The sequence below is a fragment of the Triticum dicoccoides genome, chromosome 1B (genome assembly GCF_002162155.2).
Source record: "Triticum dicoccoides isolate Atlit2015 ecotype Zavitan chromosome 1B, WEW_v2.0, whole genome shotgun sequence".
Classification (NCBI taxonomy): domain Eukaryota; kingdom Viridiplantae; phylum Streptophyta; class Magnoliopsida; order Poales; family Poaceae; genus Triticum; species Triticum dicoccoides.
This window is the reverse complement of record NC_041381.1, coordinates 690,800,257-690,809,248: the sequence shown is the minus strand read 5'-3', so window position 1 is coordinate 690,809,248 and position 8,992 is coordinate 690,800,257.

The following is an 8,992-nucleotide window of genomic DNA, read 5'->3' as shown; positions in this document are numbered from 1 at the left end:
CTTCTGATTTTATAAGTTTGTCTGGAAAAAAATCAAATAATATTGACTTGCCTGAAAACACGGGATCTGACTATTGGTGCACTAGTAGAAAAATGGCCAAATGTGAAGCACATTAGTGCCGGTTTGACTTTGAGCCGGCACTAATGTGTTCATTAGTGCCGGTTCCAACGGCTAGCCGGCCGCTCTCATTAGTACCGGTTTGTGGCTAACCTTTAGCACCGGTTCGTGCCACGAACCGGTACTAAAGAGAGTGATGGCAGGATGTTGTCAGTCTGGGCCCCTCCAGCACCTTTAGTACCGGTTCGTGGCGCGAACCGGTACTAAAGGTCGTCGTACATAAACCCTTCGTCCACCCGAGCTCGCTCTGTTCTTCCCCTTTCCCCTCTCCTCCTCTGTTCTTCCCCTCTCTTCCTCGAGCTCATCACACATTTTGCCCAAAATTTGTCAAGATTTGAAAGCCTCCATCCATTCAAATGATCACAAAGGTTAGCAACTTTGTCCTTTCATCTCTCATTGCTAGATTAGCTCTTGCAATGCTTTGTATAGTGAATAATTTGTGAGTTTAGTAATTTGGGAGGAATTATATGTGCTAGTATTTGATTTATATGCAATTTGAGGTCAAAAATAACACTTAGTTTGCATATGTAGGTGTGGTTTACTTAGTGCCTTCTAAATCTCCGTCGTAACCACCGTCGATCGCCCGCACCGTCCCGTCGCCGGCACCACCTTGTGGTGAGGCTCTTTTCCATGAATGTTTTACATTACCAAATTGATGTTTGTGTGATTTGGATATATAGTTACTCATATAATTATCTTACCCGTACGTTTGTTTATTATACATAGTGCCATGGTTTTGATATCCGTCCCCGACGGCCCTCGTCCTTGTTATGATTCGGATGTGGTATATTCTCTTTTAAAACTAGTTGTTGCATTTCGTGTTTATGACAAATTATGCCCATCAAGTTGACATAGATATTTTTATCTAGGAGGTATGTGAACCAGAAATTCCAACCGACCCAATTGTCGAGAGGTTAAATTTAGTTGAAAAAGAAAACGAGTATCTAAAAGAGAAATTGAAAACAATTGAGGGGGAGAAGATGGAATTGGAGTTACATGTTGCCGATGTCATCGATGATCACAAGATCAAGATGGAGAAAATGCGCTTGAAGATTAGAAAGATTAGAAAATATGTCATTGATAGTGTGGCTTGGTATCATTATGCTGTTGGACCAATTGTTACCTTACTTGCGATCTTGATCGCATTTGTTGTTGCATTTAAATTCTTTAGCTAGAGAGTTATTTGTATGTTGCATTTAATTAAGTGTTGTATATAAAATTTATGTATGAACTTGTATTAATTTGGTCTATTCGGTGTTGTGTAATGAAGATGAGTCGATAATGGATGTATGATGACCGATGCTCTCCCGGGTTCATTAATGGCGTGCATACTTTTCTGCTTGCCGCTGAGGCAAACAAGCGGGCGGATGGTTTTATGCCTTGTCCATGTGCTCGCTGTAAGAAATGTCACAATTACTCTACGTCAAGAACCATTCACGTCCACCTATTTGAGTCCGGTTTCATGCCCCACTATAATGTTTGGTCCAAGCACAAAGAAAGAGGGGTTATGATGAAAGACAATGAAGAAGAAGAGGACGACGACACCTATGCTGGCCATGGGTTCCCTGAATACGATGATACAACAATGGGGGAAGAAGCTGAGCCGGCAATGCGGGAAGAAGCTGAAGAAGAGGCATCAGATGAGCCCGCTGATGATCTAGGTCGGGCCATTGCCGATGCAAAGAGAAACTGCGCAAGTGATTTGGAGAAGAAAAAGTTGCAGCACATGTTAGAGGATCACAAGAAATTGTTGTACCTGAATTGCGAAGCTGACAAAAAAAGTTGGGCACCACACTAGAATAGCTGTAATGGAAGGCAGAGAATGCTGTATCTAACAAGGGATTTGGAAAGTTGCTGGTAATGATAAAGAATATGCTTCCAAAGGACAACGAATTGCCCGAGAGTACATATGAAGCAAAGAAGGTTGTCTGCCCTCTAGGGTTAGAGGTGCAAAAGATACATGCATGCACCAATGACTGCATCATCTACCGTGGTGAGTACGAGGATTTGAACGCTTGCCCGGTATGCGGTGCATTGCGTTATAAGATCAGTCGCGATGACCCTAGTGATGTCGAGGGCGAGCGCCACAGGAAGAAGATTCCTGCCAAGGTGATGTGGTATGCTCCTATAATACCATGGTTGAAACGTTTGTTCCAAAATAAAGAGCATACGAAGGCGATGCGGTGGCACGGAGAAGACCGTAAGAAAGACGGAAAGTTGAGAGTACCCGCTGACGGTTTGCAGTGGAGAAAAATCGAGAGAAAGTATTGAGAGGAGTTTGCAGGTGACCCAAGGAACGTATGGTTTGGTCTAAGCACAGATGGCATTAATCTTTTTGGGAGCAGAGCAGCAACCATAGCACCTGGCCTGTGACTCTATGTTTGTACAACCTTCCTCCTTGGTTGTGCATGAAGTGGAAGTTCATTATGATGCCAGTGCTCATCCAAGGCCCTAAGCAACCCAGCAACGACATTGATGTGTACCTAAGGCCATTAGTTGAAGAACTCTTACAACTGTGGAATGGAACAGGTGTACGTGCGTGGGATGAGCACATGGGGGAAGAATTTGACCTAAATGCATTGTTGTTCGTGACCATCAATGATTGTCCTGCTCTCAGTAACCTTTCAGGACAGACAAACAAGGGATACCGCGGATGCACGCACTGTTTGGATGATAACGACAGTATATATTTAAATAGTTGTAAGAAGAATGTGTACCTGGGACATCGTCGATTTCTTCCGAGCAGGCATCCCGTCAGAAAGAAAGGCAAGAATTTCAAAGGTGAGGCAGATCATCGGACGAAGCCTCGCCACCGTACTGGTGCTGATGTACATGATATGGTCAAGGATTTGAAGGTAATCTTTGAAAAGGGTCCTGACGGACAATCTGTTCCAAAGGATGCTGACGGACGGCACCCATGTGCAAGAAGAAATCTATATTTTGGGACATGCCATATTGGAAAGACCTAGAGGTCCGCTCCACATCTTCCCCAGCTTCTCCAGCCTCTTGGATGCAGTTTCGTCAAGGAAGGGGCGGCCGACGAGCCTGGAGATGATGGCCAGGACGTCTGCGGCCGCGGCGGCCTCCTTGCCGCCGGCATCATCGTCAGTTGCCGCCGCCGCCTCCTTTTTCTTCTCCGTCTTCGCCATGGCCGCCGGCGATTCCCTATGCTGCACGCTTTCCGGTGAAGTAGCCATATCCATATCTCTCGACCTACGTAACATGGATGATTCCTCAAATCAGGTACGGCCTGCTGCTGCCAGCGGCATATATGGAGATAGACATATACTAGTACTAGAAGATTGGTCTCTTCTAGTACGATTCGGTTCCTCTGATCCGACTGCAGGTCCGTGTCCGGATCGAATCTCTGAACTGCTGCTTGGAGTTGGAACTTGGAAGTCCACGTCAGGGTATTAGCGTCATTTTTCCTTGCTTGTAATTTCCTACAACATTCAGCAACGACGCTTCGACAAACATCTACGTTTCTACACGCATATCAGCATTGTTGCTGCTTTTTTTTTAACAACCAGGAGCCGATCAACTCCTCCTTTCATTCATCGTCATCATGCGGGGCGGAGCTAGCCCATCCATGGAGCTCGGGCAAAATACAAAGGGATGTGCTTCATGAGTATTTGGCTACAAAACTAGTGATTAATTATCAAGCTCTTACTATAAGCTAATGGAAGTATTTGGGCAGAGCCCGGCCAGCTGCCCAGGGTTGCCGGGAGGTGGCTCCACCATTGTCGGTGATGGACACGTGTTGATAGACGTGCGCAAGTGGTGGCGTTGTCTGGCGTCGACGGCAGTATGGCTTGGCAAGGTGAATGGCTAATTGCTCTTGAAGGTGGGACGGTTGAAAATGGCGGCGGCCAATTCTAGAGTGTGTGCATGTGGTTCACACAGAGGGGGACCAGTTGGTGCACTCGGCTAGCCGACAGGCAGCTTGATGAGGCTACCAGATTATATGGTGTGTGTTTATGCGAGATCAAAGCACATGATGAAGTTTGTAGGTGTAGTGACTATGATCACTAAAAAGGTAACTTTGGGTTGATCGATTTACTTGTTTTGTCTGTTGAATAATATAATAAAAATACTTATGTGCATCGTTTGATACAGGGGTTACCGTCCTTTTCAAAAGAAATCATGCGGTGGTATGCATAAGTTAGGTGTGACCAAAAGATGGATTTACAAACGCTAGCAAAGTGTGTGCGCGGCTATCCTGCACTACAGCGATAATGAAACAAAAAAAACCTGCACTAATCTCTTTCTTTGGTTTTGCTATTTATCAAGTACCTGAAAAAAATTCATGTGTCACTCACCTTCTTCCTTCCTTCCATCCAACCTCATCGGAGAAGAAGAAAACTAGCCGAGAAGACATTGCCTCACCATCTATCTTAGCGGGGGAGCCATTGCCCCACCATCTATCTAAGGAGAGAGCCATTGCCCTATTATCTATCTTAGGGGTGGTGGGGTGCAGGAGATTGTCGGAGTTCTTCTCTATTGCGGCAGGGCTTAGAGGGATGACTGGAGCGGCAGCCAGCGAGGGCAGTGGGGGAAGGTCGAGGGGAGGGGGAGAGGCGAGGCGGGGCGGGGTAGCGCCTGCCGGCCGTGGGTGGTGGAGGCTAGCGGTTAGGGCGGGGCAGGATGGAGGCTGTGGGAAGAGGATCGTGCGGGAGGAAGAAGATAAACGAAGGTAGAAGATAAACGGTGACGATACGTTTCTAAGAGCACCTCCAACAGACGCGTTATATAAGCGCCGCGCTGAAAAATTAGTGTTTTTCGCGCGCGCGCTACCGCTCCTGGCGCTCCAGCGAAGGCGCAAAAACCGCGCGCGTGGCATAACTAGTTCAGCGCGTGGGCCAAAACGCCATCGCGCGCTGTTTATTTGCTGCGCCCGCTCCCGCACGCTGGACACTCGAGCGCCCGCTCGCAACTCCACCTACATCATCCAGCCGCTGGCGCCGCCGCCGCCCGCGCCATCCCATTTCTTCTGGCGACCGTTTCGGCGCTTCCCCGGCCTATCCCAGCGCCGCCGCTGCTTCCTCCATCTCTCTCTAGTCACCGCCGCCCCTCGCGCGAGGCAGTCCTCCGACGAACAGCGCCGGCCGCCCGCTGCCGCTCGGCGCCCGCAAGGTATGTATTGCGTCAACTTCACATTTTTTACATGAATTTGGTGCATGTTGTTTGTAGTTTTTATAGCCTAGTTTTAATTGAACATTGTAGATGAGTTCGTCAGGCGGCTACTATCTTGCGGATGGCATCTACCTAAAGAGGCAAACATTTGTGAAGCCGTTAAAAAACCCGGAACGCATGATGAAACGTGCCGAAACGCATGATGATCTTCAGAAGGATCTCATTGAGGAGTGGTGGGCATGAATGACCGACAAAGAGCATCATGATTTGTGCGTTTAATGTTGTATTGTTGAACTATTTGTTGTATTGAAAGATAAACTATTTGTTTGAGTTGTAATAACGAGATTTAACTATTTTTGTTGATTTATTTTGTTTATGTTTGATCTTTTTGCTTGTGTTTTGAGCTCATATGTTGTTTGTGCGAGAGCGCGCGCTGTGCATTTTAACGCACCTGCTGGAGCTACGCGCGCACGCTAAAAGTTTACAGCGTCGCTGGAGCTAGCGCTCCCCGCCGCGCCAAAATAGGTGATCGGCGCGCTGCAAACGCATTTTTAGCACGCCGCGCGTTGGGCGACTGTTGGAGATGCTCTAAGCGTTTGATATTAATCTGATGGTCTAAATAGTAACTGACGGACGTGAACAGTTATTTTAGGAGTCGGATCAATAGACGGTCCCGTCTTTCTTGCACCTGCATTACGTATATGGAAACTCTATCGGCGAAAAAAAGTGTCAAGCACAAGAGGGGCATACTATATGGCATGTTATCATCTTATCCATGCTACTAATCTCTCCGTCCCACAATGTAAGATCGCCATCACCATCTAAACCGGCATGTGCTAAAAAACAGCAGCAGTCTCTTTTTTTTTTGAAAATGGAAAACTTCTATTCCATTAGCCAAAACAACCAGCTAAATCGCTGGTAACCAGACCACAAGCAAAGTCCGGGACACCATCCTCCCATACAGTTGAGGAAGCAAGCTCTAGGCTAGCACCAAAAGCAGCTAAAGAATCAGCTACTTTATTACAAGCCCGTGGGCAATGTAAGATACTAAAACGAGCAAAGTTTAAACTGGCAAAACATTTGATCTCCCTGAAGGTCACACCATGTGTAGCACGGTCATGTTCCTTACCCTGAACAGCTTGCATTAACAGTAAGGAATCAGTTTCCACTTGGATGGCGTTCATGCCTAGCTGTTGGACTGCATGTAAACTTCTCAGACGCTAGTGGATCGTTGACGTACGGTAGGTGGCCAGCACCAGATGCAAGAACAGTGCCTGAAGAATCACGCGCTACGAAGCCCCAGCCTCCATGCGTCTTGTCTGCTGCAGCACTACCGTCGATGTTTACCTTGATCACGTCGTTTTCTGGTGCCTTCCAAACTGGTTCAGGCTTCGCGGGATGGTCATCTTTCTTCATCAGTATCTGACAGTCCAGTATTTGCCTATGGATCATGTGGACGATCGCGTCAGTAGACCTTCTAGGCTCCTTTGCATTCACCTTATTCCGTACGTTCCACCAGACCCACATCAAGGCAGCACATTGGATTTTTATCTCTGTATCCAGCTCCAGAACTGAATTTATCATGTCCCTAGCATCACAACATTGCTTAAGGGCTAGTCTCGTTCCTTCCAAATTCAGTTGCCGCCAAACTGCACGCACCAGCTTACATTTCAGAAAAATATGTGCGCCATCCTCGTCAAACCTTTGGCACATCGGGCATAGGGTATCAACATCCATACCACGCCGCTGAATGCTCCATCTAAATGGCAGACTATTATATGCAAGTCGCCACAGAAAGTGTCTTATTTTTGGTGGACATGGGAATTGCCAAATCCGTTGCCACCTAAAACTACTGCTGGCACTGCTTCCCTCGCCTTCTGGACTGATGTTAGCCATCCTATGCTGCTCACATTGCATCCTATATGCAGACTTCACACTGAACATTCCTTTGTTGTCATAATGTCAGGCCCAATCATCCTCAAAATCTTCATGTAGGGGTATAGCTAGAATGCATTTTGCGTCCATGGGCCAGAAGATATCGTTGATCAGCATCATGTCCCATTGGCCCGTAGATGGATCAATCAGCTCAGCAACTTTGTTGATGATTATCTGGCCCCTAGGTGTGATCGGCCTCATACATCCGTCCCGCGGGAGCCACAGGTCCAACCAAATGCTGGTGTCGATGCCATTTCCAATCCTCCAGATCACCCCTTTCTTCAAAATTTCAATGCCTTTCAGGATACTTCGCCATGTATATGATATTCCGTGCTTGACCTCCGCATGGATCACCTCTGTATCTGGGTAGTACCGAGCTTTGAGCACCTGAGCACATAATAAGCTTGGGTTTGTGAGCAGCCGCCACGCCTGTTTGGCTAGCATCGCAAGGTTGAACATGTACAGATCCTTGTAAACCTCCTTCTTCCTTTGGCTTCATCATAGTCTCCCATTTTAGCCAATGCATTTTATTCTCATTCTGCATCAGCAGCAGTCTCATTTACACTGATGAAAACGGATCGGGAATCCGACACCGAAATACACGCCCCGAATGAATCAGCCCAAGGCGGAGAACTCGTATTTCTCTTTGTGCCTCTTCCTCGCCGTGTCGTCTGTTAGAATAAATCCGAGGTACGCAGTCAATCCACCGAGGAACAAGCAATCACAGTATAATGGCGACACCAAAATTTGTTAACGAGGTTCGGCGAACTCGCCTACTCCCCAAGGCAATGACTACGGGCGCTCCTCCCTGAGATACAGCAACACCGGCCACCCGGGCGCCGGCACAAGCTGCCGGCACCCCCTTGCGAGCCTGTCGCTATCTAGTCGTCATGGGTTACAACGTGGGGTGCCTCCTCATATATAAGAGACCAAGGGTACAACATGTCCGACTCCGACACTACAAGTATCCTACCCACACTACAACATCAAGTCCAAACGTAACCCAACTCGTACACAATATTCGACACAAACCCAACATCGTCCAGCTCTGGGAACACAGACATGACAAGGAGCTCCACGAGTTCGAACGCTAGCTGCTGCAGGCACTGAAATCAACCAAGAAAGGAACTGCCCCCGTGTCGTCTGTGTGGGCGACACGGGAGGCGATCCGATATGCTTTTCCCGGGCCTCCTCCCTGCGCTTCCCCTCGTCGTCGCCGCCAGCCAACTCCGTCCGGATTGCCCTTGCAGCGCCGACAAGGAGGCACGGCGCCATGGATCTAGCCATGACGGTGATGATGGAGCTTGTGGCGGCACATGATGGCGTTTTCTAATACAGATAAGCCATTGGTCGGCACTAGGAGGATGGTGCATGGCCTCCGGAGCGTCCCCTCAAGATTTCGGCAATGTCGGTGACCTTCCTCCCTCGTCTATGCGAGTTTGCAACTGTTGCGATTGTGGCAAGTGGGGAAATAGCGCATGATGAATTCGATTGGGTAGTGCATCTCGAGTGCCCAATCTTGAGCTCCTGGGTCAAAACCCTAGGTCTCACCTCTTATTGGTTATACCTGGCAATGGCAGCATTTTTGGCGGTGTTAGCCTGGTGAAGGCGTTGCTCAAAGATTGCTCAGACTTGAACTTTAGGGTGAAAACCCACGATTTGATCTCCGGATGTTGGATCCGACGACGGCGTCACTTGCATATATCGTTTTCTTCCTGGAAGCGTCGCTTTTGAAGAACTTCTCTAATCACTATTTTATCTCTTCGAGGTTTTCTTTTATTCTATCCCCCTAGGCATAGCTTTGATC